This window comes from Panthera onca, chromosome F1 (genome assembly GCF_046562875.1).
Source record: "Panthera onca isolate mPanOnc1 chromosome F1, mPanOnc1 haplotype 2, whole genome shotgun sequence".
In the NCBI taxonomy this organism is placed as follows: domain Eukaryota; kingdom Metazoa; phylum Chordata; class Mammalia; order Carnivora; family Felidae; genus Panthera; species Panthera onca.
The window spans coordinates 3,005,954-3,031,672 of NC_138355.1; the positions used below are offsets into that span (position 1 = coordinate 3,005,954).

The following is a 25,719-nucleotide window of genomic DNA, read 5'->3' on the forward strand; positions in this document are numbered from 1 at the left end:
CGGAAGACAGAAAGGGCAGATTCTGCCTCCAGTGCCTTGGTAACTGTTATAAGCTAATTGCCTCTGTAGCTGTTTTAGTTCTTTCTGATCACACCTCTGCCCTACTATCTCCCCTAGAGATTGTTGGTCTCAATCTCTATTGAGATTGAGTGGGCAGATTCTGCCTCCAGTGCCTTGGTAACTGTTATAAGCTAATTGCCTCTGTAGCTGTTTTAGTTCTTTCTGATCACACCTCTGCCTCTACTATCTCCCCTAGAGATTGTTGGTCTCAATGATTCCTCAGTGTCAGATGCTCAGTTTCTTTGAGATAATAAGTGAAATGTACAAGAGCGGTGAAAGCAAACGCTTGAAAATGTCTTTGAGGAATGTTTTAGTTTTATATCTGTAAACAGGTTTACTAAATATAAGTATGTATATATAATGGCATCCTGAAGGATCCTGTCAGTACAGCCACTCCAGAAGACAGCAAGTATTATTTGTTAAGCCATGTACATCACTGATAACCACTTCTCTCCCTTTCCTGGTCTGAATTGTTAGGAATCCCCCTGGAATCATAAGCATTTCTTTAGAACAATTTTAAAAGTATAATTTTAGATAGTAGGTGTGCTCTGTCACATGTTCAGTGTTAAAACACTGTTCAATGGCAAATGCTATTTACTATTATGGAAACTTAAAAAACGTAAGTCATTTAGGAATGATTTAGGTAAAAAGAAAATGTATTTGTGTTTTTTAATCTTCACAGGGCTAAGGAGAGACTGCCAGAGAGCAATACAAAACTTCTTGAGGAGAGACAGCAGCACCAAACTTTACTCAGGACCCTTAGTGTGAGCCCAGGCCTGGAACCACCTTATTGTGGACATTTTGAAAATAATTTAGTGCTCAATGGAAACCTTACTCCAAGGGGGAACTTAGTGATTCCTACCTTAAACCCACGGCCGTCATATGACTACTGGAAGACTTCCTTGTGGATGGTGAGTTATATTATCTGTTTTAGTTTGGGTTTCAGATATCTGATATAATAGTTGCTTTTAATTTGGTGAAATTCTGAGTTGTTTAAGTAACTAATACATATGAAGTAAAAGTCATAATTATATGTGCTAAGAAAGAACTGAGGTAAATTTTATATATATATTTTAGTCCCTTGATCTCTCATTTCCAAGAGATACTAATTTTTATTTTATTTTAGCGAGAGAATGAGTGAGTGCATGCAGGGGAGGGGCAAAAGGAGAGGGAGAAAGAGAATCCCAAGCAGGTTTCATGCTCAGCACAGAGCCGAATGTGGGGCTCAGTCTCAAAACCATGAGATCATGACCTGAGTCAAAATCAAGATTTGGACACTAAAAACAACTGAGCCACCCAGGTGCACCACAAGAGACACCTAGCATTAACTGTATTCAGTAAATATAACTAGACTGACCCATGTTAAATTTCTTGAAAAGCTTTCACTTAAATTTGATTTTAGAAAGTAAATGTTATTGCCTGCTAACCGCAGGTACACTCAGATGCTTGGACTTATTTTCAGTTGGCAGTGGTTCATAAACATTTGAAAGTTTTGCTATAATCCAGTTTTTGCACCCCTGTGTGTCAGTGAATGATTGTCCTCCAAACACTTAACGACATATGAATGTTTACTATTTAGAAGAATCCATGGGGGTGCCTGGGTGGCTCAGTCAGTTCAGCGTCTAACTCTTGATCTCAGCTCAGGTTTTGATCTCAGGGTCATGAGTTCAAGTCCTGCATTGGGCTCTACACTAAGCATGGAGGCTACTTAAAAAAAAAAAAAAAAAAAAAGAATCCATGGTAAGTCCTTTTTATGAATGAAATCAACTTGTAACACTAAAAAGGTTAACTTCTCTTTTAAGTTAAAAGATTTGCTGTTTTCTTACACGAGAATACATCTTTAATTGCTTTCTTACTTATGGCACTCTTTTTTCTTTTTCCTTTTTTTTTTTACTTATACCACCTTTGTTTCAACTTTTATAAAATATCTTGCTGAGCGATTGTAGGGCATTTTATAAATAGCTAAATCAAACAAATATTTGAATTTTTAAAATGAAGCTTTTATTTCTTCAAATGAGTTCTTTGCCCGTTTCTCTTTTCTTTTTCTGGAACCCCTTGAATGCAAGTATTATTACACTGGATGTTGTCCCACAGGTCCCTTAACCTAGCCTCATTTTTAAAATTCTCTCTTTTTTTTTTTTTTTTTTTTTTTTTGGCTTGGATGATTTCTACTACCCTGTCTTGCAAATTGTTGATCTGTTCTTCTGCATCTTCTTATCTGCTGTTGATTCCCTCTGGTGTATTCGTCATTTCTGTTATTGTATCCTTCAGCTCTGATTGGTTCTTTTTTATATTTTCTATCTCTTGGTTGATGTTATCACTGGATCCATTCATTCTTCTCCCAAGTTCACGGAGCATCTTTATGACCGTTACCTTGAACTCTTTATGAGGTACATTACTTATCTCTGTTTCACTTAGTTTTTTTTCTTCTTTTGTCATGTTCTTTCATTTCAAATGTACTCCTCTGTGTCCTCAGTTTGTCTGACTTTCTATGTTTGTTCCTAAAATGGTTCCTTTCAACTTTTTCTCTCTTTCGAGTTGGCGTGGCCTTTGAACAATGTACGTTAGTTATGAAGTCAAGGAAGAAGAGAATGTTTCTGTAAGTGCTGTCTAGTCATTTTTCTCGGTGGAGCTGTGACAGGTGACACTGGGTAGGCGGCAAGTAACCCTGCTCTTCTCGTTCTAAATTCAGAACACAGGAGACAGGGAGATGGAGAGAAACTTAGTAGCTTTATTACTAATACACACTAACAAATTGGAGGATATGATTTAGGTTATGTTAGCCACTTTGGGCTTCCTCCTAAATTGGGCACTTCCCCACACAGTTGTAAATTGAGGAAACAAATGCTTGACCCCCACCCCGGGGGCCGGGTGCTTACCACAGAGCTGAGAGCAGACCCAAATTCATGTTACTGTGGGCAGGCACATCTTTTTCAAAGAGGAGATTCAGAAACACGTAAGCACTGCTTAGCTCCTTCTCCCAAATTCACCCGTTAGGTAATTCTCCCTTCCCGTCGGGAGGGAGGGGTAGAGATAAGTCCACATGTGAGACGTGAAGGTTCACCTATAATTTCCGACTGGATTTAAATTATAAATAAAGTGAATTGTGTCTTTTGTACATACCAACGAATGATGAGAGGTTAGGCAAAAGCATGCTAGATGGGAAAGAGAAATCTGTGTTGGGTTTGAAATTTTGCTATAAATAACCACACCATGGGTTCACTCATTTGTTGATTGATTTTGATAAACCAAATTTTCTTTGGAAGAAATAAGTAATTCTTTCAGGAAGAATTTCCTCAGTTTCAGCTTGCTTGCTTCACCTAAAGATTTTCTCTTTCGAGTTCTCTGTCCTGTGGTTTAAAAAAGTTGTGCTTAAAAATTGACTGCTACAGGGGCGCCTGGGTGGCACAGTCGGTTAAGCGTCCGACTTCAGCCAGGTCACGATCTCGCGGTCCGTGAGTTCGAGCCCCGCGTCAGGCTCTGGGCTAATGGCTCGGAGCCTGGAGCCTGTTTCCGATTCTGTGTCTCCCTCTCTCTCTGCCCCTCCCCCGTTCATGCTCTGTCTCTCTCTGTCCCAAAAATAAATAAAAAATGTTGAAAAAAAAAAATTGACTGCTACTAAAAGGAGTTAACATAATTTCTGTTCCTTTATTTTTATTGATGACTTTAAAATTTGTAATTTAGTTTTAGAGCTACTATTGTGGGCCTCATACCTAAACATTATTGAGCCACATGACAAAGTTTTATGTATTCATTTTCTCTGAGTTATACTTAAAATACACGTATTTTTCCTGACTATGAGGAAGTAACGGGCATAGAACTCTAGGCGTGGTAAGACCACAAGTGTATTCCTGGTCTGCATCTAGTTGGATTCATGACCTCAGGCAAAGTACACTCTCTCTGAGCCCTTTTTGTCTATTACGCAAAATTCGGGACTTTGACTAAATTAGTGACTTTTATACCTTCAAAATAATTTTTTTTCAAAGAATAGAATGAATTTTTTTTTTTTTTTTGCATTAAACTATATTGTGTAAAACAGAGAGAAGTAGAGCTGTCTAACTAAAGGAGAGATGGAGACTACGGCTGTGACTTCCTTGTCCCTCAATCCTGCAGTGCCCCCAACCGAACCTTAGATTTCTATGGGCCATATTTGAATGCTAACAGTTAATGAGAAAATCCTTCTAATTAAAAATCCTTTAAAAATGTTCTTTGAATTAAAATTTGCTGATATATATTTTTTTCTGTGTATAATTTTCTCAGCCTCTTATATTTCTGATCAATGGAAAGGTATACATAAAAGTACACGTGTTCTTATTCATGGACTTGAAAGCTATTTTCGCCATTGAAACACAGTTTTTACCTAGAAATAAACATAAAGGTCACAGAGGTAAATATTTAGGAAAAGAGCTTTTGGGGAAAAGATGCAACATTACCTTGGTAGCTCCTTAAGTCATGTCATATAAAAAACGTGGCTTATATTTTATATCGTATTTATTAATGGTAACACAAAATTGTTTGAATAAAGCCTTCCCCCATCATCTGGTATTAAGTTATTAATTTTTAAGTCTGGTATAGTAATGTTGTCCCATTCATTTTATAAGGCCCGAATATAATGCTATTGTCAAAAAAGTGTTATGTTTCCTCAAAAACTTAAAAATAGATATTCATGAATCCCACTACTGCGTATTTACCCAAAGAAAATGAAAACAGTAATTTGAAAAGTTGTATGCATCCCTATGTTTATGGAAACATTGTTTGTGATAACCAAAATAGGGAAGCAACCTAAGTGTCCATGGAGAGATGAATGGATAAAGACAATGTGTAATATGTATACAATGAAATATAGCTCAGCTATCACAAAGAATGAGATCTTGCCATTTGTGACAACATTGATAGACCTAGAGGGTATTATGCTAGGTGAAATAAATCGGAGAAAGACAAATAAACACTATCTGATTCCACTTACATGTGGAATATAAAAAAACAAAACAAGTGAACAAACAGAATCATAACTACAGAGGACAAATTGGTGGTTGCTAGAGGGGAGGTGCAGTTATAAAGTAAATAAGTCACAGGAATGAAGAATACAGCATATGGAATATCATCAAAAATATTGTATTAATGTTGCATGGTGACAGAGGGTAACTACACGTACGATAGCAAGCATAGCATAGTGTATACAATTGTCCAATCTGAATTTGTATACTGAAAAACTAGTGTAACATTGTATGTCAACTATACTTCAATTAAAAAAAGGTATTAGGGAAAACAGTCTCTGAAAATACTGGGAAACATGTCAGCTAAAACATTTGTCCTCACACCCAAATTTGTAAAGACATTGGAATCCTTATCACCACAGTGTTGACTATGTTCAGTACACTATTTTGGAGCCCGATTGGGGCATTCAGGGAGAGGCTAACTTGTCTAAGGAAGATCTAAATAAGAACATTCTAGACAGGAACAGTTGTAATATACACTTGACCCTTGACCAACATGGTTTTGACCTGTGCGGGTCTACTTTACTTACACATGGATTATTTTTGGATAGTGTACAGTATTGTAAGTGTATTTCCTCTTCCTTCCGTTTTTCTCAATGTCATTTTTTGCCCTAGCTTATTCTACTGGACAAAACACGTATGAATCGACTGTTTATGTTACCGGTAAGGCTTCCGGTCAACAGTAGGCTATTAGTAATTAAGTTTTGGGGGGATGAAAAATTGTATACAGGTTTGTGAATGTACCCCAACCCCTGTGTTATTCAAGGGTCACCTGTAGTCAAGTGTTTCAAAACTTGGTCCTAATTTGGAGAAAGGAAACAAAGTTACAATTGAAAATTTTATACTGTTTTCCTTATCTGTAATTGAGAAAGTTATAAATCAGAAGCTAAGTTTGAAAACTGTTGTAACCCTCTATTTTTCCTTTCTTCAAAGAGATTTTCTGAAATCTTTGTGTGCATATGAAAAGAAATAAGTGTTTTAGTCATAATACAGATAGCAAAATATTTTTACTCAACTTTTTGCCAATAGAATTTCCACATGACAGTATGACAGTCCCACTTTCTTCATTTTATATATATTTAAGAGTCAGTCCTGAAAAACTAATAGCAAAAAGCATTCCTTCAAATTTTGTTTTTCTAAGAGTGAAAAAATGGAAAGCCCATTTTAAGGAACAATTCATTAAGGTAAAAACCTGATTAAACTTTCACAAATGGCAGTTTTTCTAATCATTTCCAAGTAATAATTCAGTATACAATATGAATCTTGTTTAAACTTTTTTGTACCAGTAAGATCAAACATCACCTTTCAGAGATTATACATATTCAATAGATCAATATTAATTGTGCTTTTTATCAGATTCGCTTAAATAGCATTATATATATTATATATATATATATATATATATATATATATATAATATATATATATTATACACATATTATATGTAATATATATGTGTTATATATTACACACACACGTATATATATATATATATATACATATATATACATATATGTATGTGTGTGTGTGTATGTATGTATCTGTTCTCCATTATCTAAAACTAAAATAAAATAGGAATTTATTTTATTCATGTGATTGTCTTCCTATTTAAGCAATCCCTAACTTTGGTTTAATCTCTACAAGTATTATTTCAAGACCACATGTCGTAAGCTATATATAATTCCTACAATGACTTTTGTTTACCTTACACATTCTAAATAATATTTGGCTTATTTCAGACGCAGCAGGAGTTGGAGAAAAGAATAACCAGAGCACTAGAAGAAGGTATGTTGCCAAAATGTATGAAGTTAGATATCATTGATTTCTGGAATAAACTATAAATAGTAAATGGCATCCCTTTCCATTGTTTGGATAATAGATGCTACATTCACATTTTTTTGTACATAGCTAATAAAAAATGTAAAAGCATGAGCATAATGAAGAACACACTTCTTCCTCATTTAGTCCTCATGTGTCATAGCTCTTTTAAAATCTCCCACAAGTCTAGGGGCACCCAGGTGGCTCAGTCGGTTGGGCGACTGATTTCAGCTCAGGTGGGTTCAGGCCCCACAGAGGGCTCTGTGCTGAAAGCTCGGAGCCTGGAGCCTGCTTCAGATTCTGTGTCTCCCTCTCTCTGTGCCCCTGCCCGCTTGTGGTTTGTCTCTCTCTCAAAAATAAACGTTAAAGAAGTTTTTTTCAATCTCCCTAAGTCTATATATCTGTTATTATTTCTGGCGACAATCTTCCTTCACTGGTGCCATCCCTGTGGAACTGTCAACCTGCACAAGTCTCAGAAAAGGTGTGCTTTATCAAATTGTTGTTTCTGCTAGTGATAGAAGACCCAAAAAGCCAAAGTCGTCTTAGTAATGCTTGGTTAAGTAATTAGAGGTCATATAGCTGTCACTTGACAGGTAACGGGTTTCAATCTTCACTCATTGACTTTGTCATTGCTTTTGCCCTTGGGTAAAACTTCAAGTTCCTTAGCATGGAACGAAAACACCCAAATCAGTTTGCTTCTTGCCAGATGATTCAGCCTTGTCTCTCACTATTTGCCCTACTCTGCTGCTTTGCTCTAGCACCTTGTCAAACTAAACTACTCATAATTAATTGCACAAGTGTTCTTCCTCACTTCTAGCCCTTTGTATGTGCTTCTTCCATCTAAGTAGCATACTTTTTCCTTATCCTTCAGGTATCAGCTGACATATCACCTTCACCAAAGAGCAGACAATATTGACACAAAACTGGGATGTCCCTTCCGTATGTTCCAGTAGTGCTGTGTTTCATACCTGTCACTTACATCTGTATACTTGGCTCTGTTTGGAAATGCCTGTTTGATTTTTCGGTTTATAGTTTATGATTGTTCAGGGTGGACTGTGTCCTCATCTTGTACTTTCATCTTGTAATGAAAAAAACAGAAACTCTGACATTTATCTACAATAGCAATTAATTCAGTGTGCAACCCTGAGCAAAATATATTTAATACTAATCTTGGGTTTCATATTGCAGTTGTACGTAGGTATTTTTCATTTTTCTTAACACTCATAAAGGCCCCAACTTTTTTTTTCTATTTCCTTTCCTTTCCTTTCCTTTCCTTTCCTTTCCTTTTTTCTTTTTTAATCACTTGTAGTGAAAAGTATTTTGGAGAAAGAAGATAATTCTTTCTTTTCCTTTTCAGCTGCTACCAAATTTGAATGAGGATCCTGTAGAAATCCTTTAGTATCTACTGATGATTCAATTCTAAATCAAGATCCAGTATGGAAAGCGTCACGAGAATATGTACAGATTTTGAACAAAAATTATACAATTTGAAAAATAAATAGAAAAAATTTACTGGATGCTTACAAAACATTTTCATTGCTTCCCAATTGAACACACTATACGGCAAAATCTTGATTAAAGGAAAAAGTTTTTGTATCATATGTGTGTAATGAAAATCTTTATAATATTTTAAACTATGTTTCTTGGCATCTCATTAACTTTTAAGCACATTTTGTACGTGGAAACTACCACTAGAGGGTTTTACATACATCAGACTGCTCCACTACCAGCGGTTTGAACAGCACCCAAACAACCAAGTTGTCATTAATACTTCAGTAGTGTTCATGGATGGCTTTTTGTATTTCCCAATTTTTATGACTATATGTGGGCCTAAAGATTTAGACATTATGTTGATATATTCCTGCTATGGCTATTGCCAATGTTTGTACATATTACAATTTTTTTTATACTACCATAAAACCTATCTATAATTTTAATTGTAAACACTGATTTGTAGCTCTTTCCACATGGAGAAATAAGATTTGCCTAAGGCTTTTCAACTTTTCTATTTATTTATTTATTCATTTATTTATTTTTGATTTGCTTTTTGGAAACAAAGTTAGAGACAAGAAAAATTAGAGAAAACAAAACAAAAAAAACTCCCCCCCCCCCCCCCGCCCCAGAGCCATTTGCAAGTAAACTGCTAATGGGATGCCTGATTCCTGTAGCATTTAAATCCTACAAGTCAGTACATTCCACATAACTACCATACAACCTTCACAATCAGAACATTAACTCTAATACACTCGACTCTTAAACAACGGGGTTAAGGGCTCTGACCACGCCCCCCACAGTCAAAAAGCCATGAACAACTTTTGACCCCCAAAGACTTAACCACTACTACTACCAGTAATCTTTTGTATATTATACGTATCATACTATATTCTTAAAGTAAGCTACAGAAAATAATACCATGAAGAAAATTATAAAAGAAATTACATTTCCAGTACTGAAAAAAAAAAAAATCTGTGTGTAGTCAGTGCACCCATTAAAACTCTTTTGTTCAAGGGTTCAGTATAATTCTATCATTTATTCCTCATAATTCTTTTTAAGTTTGGTCACTTATCTGTAGTATACGTTATACCAAGGAAGGTCCTGTTTAGAGCCGTGTATTGAATTGTGTGTCTTAGTCTCTTTCACTCCAGAACAGTTCCTTTGTCTTTCCTCGACTTTCATGACTTTTAACCTTTTGACGAGTAAATTCCAGTAATGTGGAATGTCTTTCAATGTGGATTTTTCTTAGGCTTCCTTATGGTAAAATTCAGACCATACATGTTTAGCAAGAGTATCACTACAACCTACTCTTTGCATCCTATCATGTGACCTACAATTTTGATTTGTCCCCATACTGGTGATGTTAATGCTGGCCACCGGAGGTAGTATCTGCCAGGTTTCTCGCCTGGAATGTTAACTTTCCACTTTCCAATTATTTAGTATTTTATGGGGAAGTACTTTGAGACATGTAAATATCTCCTTTCTCAGACACCCTGTGCCAGGCCACCTCTTCTGCAGATGACTTGCCCCCCTGCAGGTTCTGAAAACCCCCACTGGGCTATTCTTCCCCTGTGCAGATGCCTCCCTACCCTGTTCAGGCTGTGATACTTCATTATTCTATACCATTCACTTTTCAGGGATGCTCTCACTTGAGCTCCAACACTGTGCAGGGTGACTGTCCTACACATAATGCCTTCCCCATTCTAACACCTCACTCTGGACCCCCACAACTCCATGCCTCTGTTTCTAGGACTGGGAACTAAAATGTTGGGGATGAGAAAGAAGAAAGGAAGAAGGGCTCCACAGGTCTTTTATAATCAACTTGGCAAGCTCTCCAAAGCCGGTTCTCATTGGAATTGCATCGAATCGGCCAACAGTTTGTAAGGAAAGACATTTCTTATACTGATTTTTCCAAACAACTAGTCTTTTAATTATCTAAGATTATTCCCCACAATATATTGTTTCTTACTCGAGTGTTTTATCTGCAGATTCTTTTGGATTTGGTACATGCAGTGACATATAATCTATAAATAGTGGCATTTTTCTTTCCAATTCCTAGAGCTTTCATTTTTTTTCTTTCCTACTACAAGAATGACGTTGAGTAAATGTGAGGATAGTGAGTGTTCATGTCTTCTTGAAATTGCAACATGTAAAAGTAGTTTTCTATAACTATGTAGATAGTGGGGTTTTTAAAAGTGTGCGTCTTTTATTAGTCTCTTAGTTTGCTCTTGCCGTTTACAACAGATCACCATCCACACAGTGTCTTAAAGCCACACGCATTTATCTCACATTTTTATGGGCCAGAAGCTAAGCAATGGCTTAGCTGGGTCCTTTGTTCAGGTTCTCACAAGGCTGTACTCAAGGTGTCTGCTAGACTGCGCTTCCCCATTTGGGTGCTTCAACGGGGAAGAATCTGCTTCCAAGCCCATTGAGTTTGTTTATAAGAGAATTTCCTTGTGACCGTATGACTGGACTCATTTCCACAGCTCTTTGCTAGTTGGAGGCTAGTTGGAGGCTTAGGTCCTAAGCGTTCCCAGACACTTGTCTTAGTCTTTTTGGGCTGCTCTAACAAAATACCATAGGCTTATGGAAAAAAAAAAAAAAAAAAGTTTTATTTTTCACAGTTCTGGAGGCTGGGAAGTCCAAAATGAAGGCACTGGCAGATTCAGTGTACAGCGACGGCCTGCTTCCTGGTTCATGGACGCTGGTCTTCCTGCTTGGCACAGGGCCAAGGGAGCTCTCACAGCCCTCCTTTATAAGGGCACTAATCCCATTCATGAGGGCTCCACCTTCGTGACTTCATTTCCCAAATCCCCCACTTCTAAATACTATCACGTTGAACATTAAGAGTTAACACATGAATTTGGGTGAGGGGGGACACAAATATTCAGCCTAGAGCAAGGCTGTTCCTTGTTCTTGGCCACGTAGACTTCCTCAATACGGCCGCTTAGTTTAGGAGGCCAGCAAGGAGAATGTCACTTCAGCGAAGGCTCAGTCCTCCTTGAAGGGTGTTCACGTGATTAGATCAGGGTTGCCTAGCATAATCCTCCTTTTGATTAACTCTGAATTAACTGAATTAATTATGTCTGCAATTTTCCTTTACATGTGCCATATTCTAATAGCTAGAGTCAAGTCACAGATCTTAAGCGAAAAGATTTATAAAGAAAAGGTGACAACACTAAAGGGCAGATACTATGGGGTCACTTAGGGTCTTTCTGCTACAAGTATATTAAGGAAGTTCTCTTATAATACTAGTTTTCTAAGTTCTGTCATGAATGAATATTGAATGTCAAAAGATGTTTATTTCACATCTATTGAGATAATTTTTTTAACTGTTTATTTTTGAGAGAGACCAAGCAAGCCAGCAGGGGAGGGGCAGAGAGAGAGGGAGACAGGATCTGAAGCAAGCTCTGCGCTGACAGTGGCGAGCCCAATGTGAACCCCACGTGGGGCTTAAACTCACATACTGTGAGATCATGACCTGAGCCTAAGTTGGATGCTTAACCGACTGAGCTACCCAGGTACCCTGAGATAAGTTTTTAAAATATTTGTGAATGGGGGGAGGGGCCAAGATGGCGGAACAGCATGGAAGTTTTGTGTGTGTCTCCCATCCATGAAATACAGCCAGGCCAACACAAAACCATCCTACACACCTAGAACACTGATTGGAGGACTAACACAACAATCTGCACAACCCGAACCACAGAATTCAGCAGGAATTTACCCCAAAAGAAAGAGCATGAAGAAACCACAGCCAGGGATTTAACCAACACAGATACAAGCAAGATGTCTGAACCAGAATTTAGAATCACGATAATAAGAATATTAGCTGGGGTCGAAAATAGATTAGAATCCCTTTCTGCAGAGATAAAAGAAGTAAAAAATAGCCAGAATGAAATTGAAAATAATATAACTGAGCTGCAATCTGGATGGATGCAGTGGCAGCAAGGATGGACAAGGCAGAACAGAGAATCCATGATATACAGGACAAACTTATAGAGAATAACGAAGCAGAAAAAAAAAAAAAAAGAGGGAGATGAAGGCAAAAGAGCATGATGTAAGCATTAGAGAAACCAGTGACTCATTAAAAAGGAACAACATCAGAATCATAGGGGTCCCAGAAGCGGAAGAGAGAGAAATAGGGTTATTAAGGTTATGTGAGCAAATGATAGCGGAAAACATTTACAAAACCTGGGGAAAGACACAGGCATCAGAATCCAGGAAGCACAGAGGACCCCCATTAGATTCAACAAAAACCGACCAACAAGGCATATCATAATCAAATTCACAAAATACTCAGGCAAGGAGAGAATCATGAAAGCAGCAAGGAAAAAAAAAAAAAGTTCCCTAACCTAAAAGGGAAGACAGATCAGGTTTGCAGCAGACCTATCCACAGAAACTTGGCAGGCAAGAAAGCAGTGGCAGGATATATTCAGTGTGCTGAATCGGAAAAATATGCAGGGGCGCCTGGGTGGCTCGGTCGGTTAGGCGTCCAATTTTGGCTCTGGTCATGATCTCGCAGTTTGTGAGTTCGAGCCCCCTGTCGGGCTCTGTGCTGACAGGTCAGAGCCTGGAGCCTGCTTCGGATTCTCTGTCTCCCTCTCTCTCTGCCCCTCCTCTGCTCATGCTCTCTCTCTCTCTCTCTCTCTGTCAAAAATAAATAAACATTAAACAAATAAAATAAAAAAATAAATGCAGCCAAGAATTATTTATCCAGCAAGGCTGTCACTCAAAATAGGAGAGAGAAAAAGTTTCCCAGACAAACAAAAATTAAAGGAATTTGTGACCACTAAACCAGCCCTGCAAGAAATTTTAAGGGGGACTTTCTGAGGGAAGAAAAGATGAAAAAATATATATACATACATATATACATATATATACTAAAAGCAACAAAGATTAGAAAGGAGCAGAGAACTCCACCAGAAACTCCAAGTGTACAAGCATCATAATGGCAATAAATTCATATCTTTCAGTACTCACTCTAAATGTCAGTGGCCTCAATGCTCCAATCAAAAGGCATAGGGTAACAGAATGGATAAGAAAACAAGGTCCATCTATATGCTGTTTACAGGAGACCCAGTTTAGACCTAAAGACACCTTCAGATTGAAAATAAGGGGATGGAGAACCATCTATCATGCTAATGGTCAACAAAAGAAAGCTAGAGTAGCCATACTTATATCAGAAAATCTAGAGTTTAAAATAAAGACTGTATCAAGAGATGCAGAAGGGCATTATGTCATAATCAAGGTGTCTATCCACCAAGAAGACCTAACAATTGTAAACATTTATGCGCCAAATGTGACAGCACCTTAATATGTAAATCCATTAATCACGAACATAAAGAAACTCATCGATAGTAATACCATAATAGTAGGAGACTTCAACACCCCACTCACAGCAATGGACAGATCATCTAATCAAAAAAAAAAAAAAAAATCAACAAGGGAACAATGGCTTTGAATGACACACTGGACCAGATGGACTTAACAGATATATTCAGAACATTTCATCCTAAACCAGCAGAATATACGTTCTTCTCCAGTGCACATGGAACGTTCTCCAGAATAGACCATATACTGGGACACAAATCAGCCCTAAGTAAGTACAAAAAGATTGAGATCATACCGTGCATATTTTCAGACCACAACACTATGAAACTCGAAATCAACCACAAGAAAATATTGGGAAAGGTAACACATACTTGGAGACTGAAGAACATCCTACTAAAAAATGAATGGGCCAACCAAGGAGTTAAAGAGGAAATTGAAAAGTATATGGAAGTCAATGAAAGGGATAACACCACAACCCAAAACCTCTGGGATGCAGCAAAGGTGGTTATAAGAGGAAAATATATAGCAATCCAGGCCTTCCTAAAGAAGGAAGAAAGATCTCAGATACACAACCTAACCTTACGCCTTAAGGAGCTGGAAAAAGAACAGCAAATAAAACCCCAAACCAGCAGAAGACAGGAAATAATAAAGATTACAGCAGAAATTAATGCTATCGAAACAAGCAAACAAACCCACAAAAATACCAGTAGAACAGATCAATCAAGCCAGAATCTGGTGCCTTGAAAGAATTAACAAAATTGATAAACCACTAGCCAGTCTGGTCAAAAAAGAAAAAAGGAAAGGACCGAAATAAATAAAATCAAGAATGAAAGAGGAGAGATCACAACCAACACAGCAGAAATAAAAACAATAATAAGATAATAGTACGAGCAATTATATGCCAATAAAATGGGTAACCTGGAAGAAATGGACAAATTCCTAGAAACATATACACTACCAACACTGAAACAGGAAGAAATAGAAAATTTGAACAGACCCATAACCAGTAAGGACATCGAATTAGTAATCAAAAATCTGCCAAAAAACAAGAGTCCAGGGCCAGATGGCTTTCCAGGGGGGAATTCTACCAAACATTTAAGGAAGAGTTAGCACCTATTCTCTTGAAACTGTTCCAAAACATAGAAATGGAAGGAAAACTTGCAAACTCTTTCTATGAAGCCAGCACTACCTTGATTCCAAAACCAGTCAGAGACCCCACTACAAAGGAGAACTATAGACAACGTTCCCTGAGGAACATGGATGCAAAAATTCTCAACAAGATATTAGCCAACCAGATCCAACAATACATGAAAAGTATTACTCACCACGACCAAGCGGCATTTATACCTGGGATGCGGGGCTGGTTCAATATCTGCAAAACAATTAACGTGATTCATCACATCAATAAAAGAAAGGGCAAGAACCATATGACCCTCTCAATAGATGCAGAGAAAGCATTTGACAAAATACAGCATCCTTTCTTGATAAAATCCCTCAAGAAAGGAGGGAGAGAAGGAGCATACCTCGAGATCATAAAAGCCATATATGAACAACCCAATGCTAATATCCTCAGTGGGGAAAAATGGGAGTTTCCCCTCTAAGGTCAGGAACAAGACAGGGATGTCCGCTCTCGCGACTGTTACTCAACATAGTATTGGGAGTCTTAGCCTCTGCAATCAGACAACACAAAGAAATAAAAGGCATCCAAATCGGCCAGGAGGAGGTCAAACTTTCCCTCTTCTCAGATGACACGATACTCTATATGGAAAACCCCCAAAATGCCACCAAAAAACTGCTAGAATGGATTCATGAATTCGGCAAAGTTGCAGGATATGAAATCAATGCGCAGTAATCGGTTGCATTCCTATACACCAACAATGAAGCAACAGAAAGAGAAATCAAGGAATCTATCCCATTTACAGTTGCACAAAAAGCCACAAAATACCTAGGAATACATCTAACCAAATAGGTGAAAAATGTATACACTGAAAACCATAGAAAGCTTATGAAAGAAATTGAAGAAGACACAAAAAAATGGAAAAAAGATTCCATGCTCCTGGATAGCTAGAACAAATATTGTTAAAATGTCGATACTACCCAAAGCAATCTACATATTCAATGCAATCCCTATCAAAGTAACACCAGCATTCTTCACAGAGCTAGAACTTACAATTCTAAAATGTGTATGGAACCAGAAAAGGCCCCGAAGAGCCAAAGCAATCTTGAAAAAGAAAACCAAAGCAGGAGGCATCACAATCCCAGACTTCAACCTATACTACAAAGCTGTAATCATCAAGACAATGTGGCACTGGCACTTGGACAGACAGTCAGATCAATGGAACAGAATAGAGAACCCAGACATGGACCCACAAACGTATGGCCAACTAATCTTTCACAGAGCAGGGAAGAATATCTAGTGACATAAAGACAGTCTCTTGAGCAAGCGGTGCTGGGAAACTGGACAGCGACATGCAGAAGAATGAACCTGGACCACTTTCTTACATTTTTCTTACACTAAAATAAACTCAAAATGGATGGAAGACCTCAATGCAATACAGGAAGCCATCAAAATCCTCAAGGAGAAAGCAGGCAAAAACCTCTTTGATCTTGGCCGCAGCAACTTCTTATTCAACACGTCTCTGGAGGCAAGGGAAACAAAAGCAAAAATGAACTAGTGGAACCTCATCAGACTAAAAGGCTTCTGCACAGTGAAGGAAACAATCAGCAAAATGATAAGGCAACTGACAGAATGGGAGAAGGTATTTGCAAATGACATATCAGATAAAGGGTTAGTATCCAAAATTTACAAAGAACTTCTCAAACTCAACCACCCAAACAACAAAAAATCAAGTGAAGAAATGGGCAAAATACATGAATAGACACTTCTCCAAAGATGACATCCAGATGGCCAACTGACACGTGAAAAAATGCTTCACATCACTCATCATCAGGGAAATAAAAATCAAAACCACACTGAGCTGCCCCTTTACTCCTGTCAGAATGGCTCACATGAACAACTCAGGCCACAACAGATGTTGGTGAGGATGTGGAAAAGGAGGATCTCTTTTGCATTGTTGGTGGCAATGCAAGCTGGTGCAGCCACTCTGGAAAACAGTATGGAGATTCCTCAAAAAACTAAAAATAGAACTACCCTACGACCCAGCAATTGCACTAGGCATTTATCCACGAGATACAGGTGTGCTGTTTCGAAGGGACACATGTACCCCATGTCTATAGCAGCACTATCAACAATAGCCAAAGTATGCAAAGGAGCCCAAATGTCCATCGATGGATGAATGTATAAAGAAGATGTGGTATCTAGATACAATGGAATATCACTCGGCAATCAAAAAGAATGAAATCTTGCCATTTGCAACTACATGGATGGAACTGGAGGGTGTTATGCTAAGTGAAATTAGTCAGTGACTCCCCCATCCTCCAGGGGGACAATCTACAAAGGGCCACTTCAGCACAGAGCTTCAGCTCCATCTCTAGCCCACAGGCCTGAGGTGGGGAAGAGGAGGGGAGGGGAGGGTGTGCCCCAGCCCTCTTCTGTCCTCATGGAGCCTGCTCTAGCATAGGGCCAGGAGGGTGAGAGATCCAAACTGTAGTGCAGAGAGGCTTTGTTCCAGAAGCTGCGCCTTGAGGCGTGGGGGAAATGCCCTTGCACAGCGAGGGGAAGAGACACATCAATGCACAGGGTCGGCGTGTGGGGGCTAGGGCTGTCCCCGTGTACCCAGGCAGCAGGAGTGGAGTAGCACTCCCCCATGTGTACAGGGCACAGTTGCGAGGTGCGGCCATGCACTCAAGAGGCTAAAGTGCCTGTAGGGTTAAGGGAGATAGAGGAGCAGACCCGGCAGGGTCTGGGCCAAGCTGGAGGGCAGAGGCCTGAGCTCAGAGTCGGCTCCCATCCTGCCTGGGACCCTCTGCTGCAAAACCAGGCACAAAGAACTCGCTCAAATAGTGGTTCCTGAAACCTGAGCTGATAACCCGAGATGTGACCATCCACCCAGTCTCCCAGGCCAGGAGCCCGGCAGTCATCCTGAATCTGGCTTCTCGCTGACCTCGCACTCCCCATCGCCAGGCAGGTTTCTTCAATGCCCAGGTACTTGTCCCACCCGGCCCCCTATGCTACTGTCCCATGCTGCTTGCGCCACCATCCACGCTCACCTGGACAACAGCAGCAGCCTTGCCAGGGAAGGGGCTCCTGGTTTGAGCCCCACGAGCCAAGCAAAAGCCACATCTGATGCTGCCCCTCTCAGCTTGGAACACCTGTTCCCAGGATAAAATCCAAATACTCTAGGAGGCTCCAAGTTTCTGTGTAATCTTTCACTCCCTGCCCAGGTAGGCTCAGCTGAACTGCACTTCCCCCAGACTGAGGGAGGACTGAGCTGCCTCACCCCTGGCCTGCCCCCAGGGCTCCTCACCCTACCCTGGGTGGTGCTGCCCAACTCTCTTGGGGCCCCAGCACAGAGCCTGATGCAAAGGAGGTGCTGACCTTGGCCTGTTGAATGAATAAACGACACCCCTCCTCCGCCCCCAAATCCACACACTTGCACCTGCAGTCAGTGCTGCTGGGCTCTCAGAACTGGTCTGGGGTTGGAAAAAGTCTAGTCCTGCCTGGGCAAGGCACACCCCGATGAGGTGGCTCATGTACAGGAACTCTACGGGTCCCCCACAATGGAGGGAAGTGTTGGAGAGCGGAGACACGGGGAAGGACTCCATCCTTCAAAGCCCTCTGAGCAGGATGGCTGATGGTCCGGAGGAGACCCAGCAAGGAAGGAGGGGAAACAGGAAGAGATCTCGGTTCACCCCTGGGTGCTTAGTGCCTGGCACCATGCCCGGCTGCTCCTGGCTAAAAGGATGGGCTGGGACCCTGGCTCTGCCCCCCGCCCCCAACTCTGGAATCCTCCTCTCTTGGAGGCAGAAAAGCAGGGGCTGGTAACACCGCCTCACAGGGATCTGGGGAAGTGACCAGGCTGCTCCTGTCCCAGATCCTACAGCTCCAGCTTTCTGGGAGCCCGAGGAAGGTCGTCCACCTCCTTCAGGAGAGGTGCCATGGAGCAGGTGCACCTGGGGAGCCTCCGTGGAGCTGGAACAATGAGCACTTTCTCTTTTCCCTTCCCAATCCACCTCTGCCCACCCCTGCCTTCGAGGGGCCCCGGTGCCCTTGGCTCAGGACCCGACCGTCTCCACCGGGGGACACTCAAGAAGCCCTCACCAAATGGCACAGGGCACCATGCAGAGCTGTAGGCACCGGGACCCTGCTCCTTCATATGGAGCCGCCAGTCTGTTCTTGCTCCTCTGATTAGTTTTTTCCCTCTTCTAGATCCCGAGAGCATTCCGGAAAAGGGCCGCAAGTGCCCAAATGTCCCACTGAGTGTGAGAAAGAAGAGAAAGGAACAGCAGTGACCAGACCATCACCACAAGGGGACAGAGTCATTCAGGAGTCAGGTGGCCAGGGTCCAGGCCTTAGCAATGCCACTAGCTTGCCGGGAGAGCCTGAGCACCAGGTGAAGTGCTCCATGTTTTCTCACCATCACGTGACCATTTCAGAGGGGGAAACTGAGGTTTGGAGAAGGGACAGGACTCGCCGAGGTCAGGCAGCAGCGAGCTGTGGGGAGGTCCTGGCACAGCAGAGACCACGTGCGTGCTACTGTAGCTCACCAATGCTCAAGACCTCCCCGTTCCTGCCGGACTTCAGTTTCCCCCACTGGATCTTCCATCTTCGGGCTGACTTAAGCTTACCGGCTTAAGATCACCCTGCTCTCCTGTTGACATTCTGAGCGCCAGGGTGTGGGTAGAGGAGACAGACCACGAACAGGTATCATGTCATCTGAGAAGAGGGAAAGTTTGACCTCCTCCTGGCCGATTTGGATGCCTTTTATTTCTTTGTATTGTCTGATTGCAGAGGCTAAGACTTCTGCATGTCGCTGTCCAGTTTCCCAGCACCGCTTGCTCAAGAGACTGTCTTTATGTCACTAGATATTCTTCCCTGCTCTGTGAAAGATTAGTTGGCCATACGTTTGTGGGTCCATGTCTGGGTTCTCTATTCTGTTCCATTGATCTGACTGTCTGTCCAAGTGCCAGTGCCACATTGTCTTGATGATTACAGCTTTGTAGTATAGGTTGAAGTCTGGGATTGTGATGCCTCCTGCTTTGGTTTTCTTTTTCAAGATTGCTTTGGCTCTTCGGGGCCTTTTCTGGTTCCATACACATTTTAGAATTGTAAGTTCTAGCTCTGTGAAGAATGCTGGTGTTACTTTGATAGGGATTGCATTGAATATGTAGATTGCTTTGGGTAGTATCGACATTTTAACAATATTTGTTCTAGCTATCCAGGAGCATGGAATCTTTTTTCCATTTTTTTGTGTCTTCTTCAATTTCTTTCATAAGCTTTCTATGGTTTTCAGTGTATACATTTTTCACCTATTTGGTTAGATGTATTCCTAGGTATTTTGTGGCTTTTTGTGCAACTGTAAATGGGATAGATTCCTTGATTTCTCTTTCTGTTGCTTCATTGTTGGTGTATAGGAATGCAACCGATTACTGCGCATTGATTTCATATCCTGCAACTTTGCCGAATTCATGAATCCATTCTAGCAGTTTTTTGGTGGCATTTTGGGGGTTTTCCATATAGAGTATCGTGTCATCTGAGAAGAGGGAAAGTTTGACCTCCTCCTGGCCGATTTGGATGCCTTTTATTTCTTTGTGTTGTCTGATTGCAGAGGCTAAGACTCCCAATACTATGTTGAGTAACAGTCGCGAGAGCGGACATCCCTGTCTTGTTCCTGACCTTAGAGGGGAAACTCCCATTTTTCCCCACTGAGGATATTAGCATTGGGTTGTTCATATATGGCTTTTATGATCTCGAGGTATGCTCCTTCTCTCCCTCCTTTCTTGAGGGATTTTATCAAGAAAGGATGCTGTATTTTGTCAAATGCTTTCTCTGCATCTATTGAGAGGGTCATATGGTTCTTGCCCTTTCTTTTATTGATGTGATGAATCACGTTAATTGTTTTGCAGATATTGAACCAGCCCCGCATCCCAGGTATAAATGCCGCTTGGTCGTGGTGAGTAATACTTTTCATGTATTGTTGGATCTGGTTGGCTAATATCTTGTTGAGAATTTTTGCATCCATGTTCCTCAGGGAACGTTGTCTATAGTTCTCCTTTGTAGTGGGGTCTCTGACTGGTTTTGGAATCAAGGTAGTGCTGGCTTCATAGAAAGAGTTTGCAAGTTTTCCTTCCATTTCTATGTTTTGGAACAGTTTCAAGAGAATAGGTGCTAACTCTTCCTTAAATGTTTGGTAGAATTCCCCCCTGGAAAGCCATCTGGCCCTGGACTCTTGTTTTTTGGCAGATTTTTGATTACTAATTCGATGTCCTTACTGGTTATGGGTCTGTTCAAATTTTCTATTTCTTCCTGTTTCAGTGTTGGTAGTGTATATGTTTCTAGGAATTTGTCCATTTCTTCCAGGTTACCCATTTTATTGGCATATAATTGCTCGTACTATTATCTTATTATTGTTTTTATTTCTGCTGTGTTGGTTGTGATCTCTCCTCTTTCATTCTTGATTTTATTTATTTCGGTCCTTTCCTTTTTTCTTTTTTGACCAGACTGGCTAGTGGTTTATCAATTTTGTTAATTCTTTCAAGGCACCAGATTCTGGCTTGATTGATCTGTTCTACTGGTATTTTTGTGGGTTTGTTTGCTTGTTTCGATAGCATTAATTTCTGCTGTAATCTTTATTATTTCCTGTCTTCTGCTGGTTTGGGGTTTTATTTGCTGTTCTTTTTCCAGCTCCTTAAGGCGTAAGGTTAGGTTGTGTATCTGAGATCTTTCTTCCTTCTTTAGGAAGGCCTGGATTGCTATATATTTTCCTCTTATAACCACCTTTGCTGCATCCCAGAGGTTTTGGGTTGTGGTGTTATCCCTTTCATTGACTTCCATATACTTTTCAATTTCCTCTTTAACTCCTTGGTTGGCCCATTCATTTTTTAGTAGGATGTTCTTCAGTCTCCAAGTATGTGTTACCTTTCCCAATATTTTCTTGTGGTTGATTTCGAGTTTCATAGTGTTGTGGTCTGAAAATATGCACGGTATGATCTCAATCTTTTTGTACTTACTTAGGGCTGATTTGTGTCCCAGTATATGGTCTATTCTGGAGAACGTTCCATGTGCACTGGAGAAGAACGTATATTCTGCTGGTTTAGGATGAAATGTTCTGAATATATCTGTTAAGTCCATCTGGTCCAGTGTGTCATTCAAAGCCATTGTTCCCTTGTTGATTTTTTTTTTTTTTTTGATTAGATGATCTGTCCATTGCTGTGAGTGGGGTGTTGAAGTCTCCTACTATTATGGTATTACTATCGATGAGTTTCTTTATGTTCGTGATTAATGGATTTACATATTAAGGTGCTGTCACATTTGGCGCATAAATGTTTACAATTGTTAGGTCTTCTTGGTGGATAGACACCTTGATTATGACATAATGCCCTTCTGCATCTCTTGATACAGTCTTTATTTTAAACTCTAGATTTTCTGATATAAGTATGGCTACTCTAGCTTTCTTTTGTTGACCATTAGCATGATAGATGGTTCTCCATCCCCTTATTTTCAATCTGAAGGTGTCTTTAGGTCTAAACTGGGTCTCCTGTAAACAGCATATAGATGGACCTTGTTTTCTTATCCATTCTGTTACCCTATGCCTTTTGATTGGAGCATTGAGGCCACTGACATTTAGAGTGAGTACTGAAAGATATGAATTTATTGCCATTATGACGCTTGTACACTTGGAGTTTCTGGTGGAGTTCTCTGCTCCTTTCTAATCTTTGTTGCTTTTAGTATATATATATATATATATATATATATATATATATATATGTATATGTATATATGTATGTATATATATTTTTTCATCTTTTCTTCCCTCAGAAAGTCCCCCTTAAAATTTCTTGCAGGGCTGGTTTAGTGGTCACAAATTCCTTTAATTTTTGTTTGTCTGGGAAACTTTTTCTCTCTCCTATTTTGAGTGACAGCCTTGCTGGATAAATAATTCTTGGCTGCATTTATTTTTTTATTTTATTTGTTTAATGTTTATTTATTTTTGACAGAGAGAGAGAGAGAGAGAGAGCATGAGCAGAGGAGGGGCAGAGAGAGAGGGAGACAGAGAATCTGAAGCAGGCTCCAGGCTCTGACCTGTCAGCACAGAGCCCGACAGGGGGCTCGAACTCACAAACTGCGAGATCATGACCAGAGCCAAAATTGGACGCCTAACCGACCGAGCCACCCAGGCGCCCCTGCATATTTTTCCGATTCAGCACACTGAATATATCCTGCCACTGCTTTCTTGCCTGCCAAGTTTCTGTGGATAGGTCTGCTGCAAACCTGATCTGTCTTCCCTTTTAGGTTAGGGAACTTTTTTTTTTTTTCCTTGCTGCTTTCATGATTCTCTCCTTGCCTGAGTATTTTGTGAATTTGATTATGATATGCCTTGTTGGTCGGTTTTTGTTGAATCTAATGGGGGTCCTCTGTGCTTCCTGGATTCTGATGCCTGTGTCTTTCCCCAGGTTTTGTAAATGTTTTCCGCTATCATTTGCTCACATAACCTTAATAACCCTATTTCTCTCTCTTCCGCTTCTGGGACCCCTATGATTCTGATGTTGTTCCTTTTTAATGAGTCACTGGTTTCTCTAATGCTTACATCATGCTCTTTTGCCTTCATCTCCCTCTTTTTTTTTTTTTTTCTGCTTCGTTATTCTCTATAAGTTTGTCCTGTATATCATGGATTCTCTGTTCTGCCTTGTCCATCCTTGCTGCCACTGCATCCATCCAGATTGCAGCTCAGTTATATTATTTTCAATTTCATTCTGGCTATTTTTTACTTCTTTTATCTCTGCAGAAAGGGATTCTAATCTATTTTCGACCCCAGCTAATATTCTTATTATCGTGATTCTAAATTCTGGTTCAGACATCTTGCTTGTATCTGTGTTGGTTAAATCCCTGGCTGTGGTTTCTTCATGCTCTTTCTTTTGGGGTAAATTCCTGCTGAATTCTGTGGTTCGGGTTGTGCAGATTGTTGTGTTAGTCCTCCAATCAGTGTTCTAGGTGTGTAGGATGGTTTTGTGTTGGCCTGGCTGTATTTCATGGATGGGAGACACACACAAAACTTCCATGCTGTTCCGCCATCTTGGCCCCTCCCCCCATTCACAAATATTTTAAAAACTTATCTCAGGGTACCTGGGTAGCTCAGTCGGTTAAGCATCCAACTTAGGCTCAGGTCATGATCTCACAGTATGTGAGTTTAAGCCCCACGTGGGGTTCACATTGGGCTCGCCACTGTCAGCGCAGAGCTTGCTTCAGATCCTGTCTCCCTCTCTCTCTGCCCCTCCCCTGCTGGCTTGCTTGGTCTCTCTCAAAAATAAACAGTTAAAAAAATTATCTCAATAGATGTGAAATAAACATCTTTTGACATTCAATATTCATTCATGACAGAACTTAGAAAACTAGTATTATAAGAGAACTTCCTTAATATACTTGTAGCAGAAAGACCCTAAGTGACCCCATAGTATCTGCCCTTTAGTGTTGTCACCTTTTCTTTATAAATCTTTTCGCTTAAGATCTGTGACTTGACTCTAGCTATTAGAATATGGCACATGTAAAGGAAAATTGCAGACATAATTAATTCAGTTAATTCAGAGTTAATCAAAAGGAGGATTATGCTAGGCAACCCTGATCTAATCACGTGAACACCCTTCAAGGAGGACTGAGCCTTCGCTGAAGTGACATTCTCCTTGCTGGCCTCCTAAACTAAGCGGCCGTATTGAGGAAGTCTACGTGGCCAAGAACAAGGAACAGCCTTGCTCTAGGCTGAATATTTGTGTCCCCCCTCACCCAAATTCATGTGTTAACTCTTAATGTTCAACGTGATAGTATTTAGAAGTGGGGGATTTGGGAAATGAAGTCACGAAGGTGGAGCCCTCATGAATGGGATTAGTGCCCTTATAAAGGAGGGCTGTGAGAGCTCCCTTGGCCCTGTGCCAAGCAGGAAGACCAGCGTCCATGAACCAGGAAGCAGGCCGTCGCTGTACACTGAATCTGCCAGTGCCTTCATTTTGGACTTCCCAGCCTCCAGAACTGTGAAAAATAAAACTTTTTTTTTTTTTTTTTTCCATAAGCCTATGGTATTTTGTTAGAGCAGCCCAAAAAGACTAAGACAAGTGTCTGGGAACGCTTAGGACCTAAGCCTCCAACTAGCCTCCAACTAGCAAAGAGCTGTGGAAATGAGTCCAGTCATACGGTCACAAGGAAATTCTCTTATAAACAAACTCAATGGGCTTGGAAGCAGATTCTTCCCCGTTGAAGCACCCAAATGGGGAAGCGCAGTCTAGCAGACACCTTGAGTACAGCCTTGTGAGAACCTGAACAAAGGACCCAGCTAAGCCATTGCTTAGCTTCTGGCCCATAAAAATGTGAGATAAATGCGTGTGGCTTTAAGACACTGTGTGGATGGTGATCTGTTGTAAACGGCAAGAGCAAACTAAGAGACTAATAAAAGACGCACACTTTTAAAAACCCCACTATCTACATAGTTATAGAAAACTACTTTTACATGTTGCAATTTCAAGAAGACATGAACACTCACTATCCTCACATTTACTCAACGTCATTCTTGTAGTAGGAAAGAAAAAAAAATGAAAGCTCTAGGAATTGGAAAGAAAAATGCCACTATTTATAGATTATATGTCACTGCATGTACCAAATCCAAAAGAATCTGCAGATAAAACACTCGAGTAAGAAACAATATATTGTGGGGAATAATCTTAGATAATTAAAAGACTAGTTGTTTGGAAAAATCAGTATAAGAAATGTCTTTCCTTACAAACTGTTGGCCGATTCGATGCAATTCCAATGAGAACCGGCTTTGGAGAGCTTGCCAAGTTGATTATAAAAGACCTGTGGAGCCCTTCTTCCTTTCTTCTTTCTCATCCCCAACATTTTAGTTCCCAGTCCTAG

General features: G+C 40.3%; 1 protein-coding gene and 1 pseudogene across 1 annotated transcript in view; one reads left to right on the plus strand and one right to left on the minus strand.

The window, feature by feature from the left end:
* The window catches only part of LOC132677176 (ankyrin repeat domain-containing protein 26-like), a 161,001-nt pseudogene extending 152,530 nt beyond the window's left edge, over positions 1-8,471 (plus strand).
* LOC132676859 (uncharacterized) overlaps positions 1-25,719 on the minus strand; it is a 349,918-nt gene that overhangs the window by 200,561 nt on the left and 123,638 nt on the right. The window lies entirely within an intron of this gene.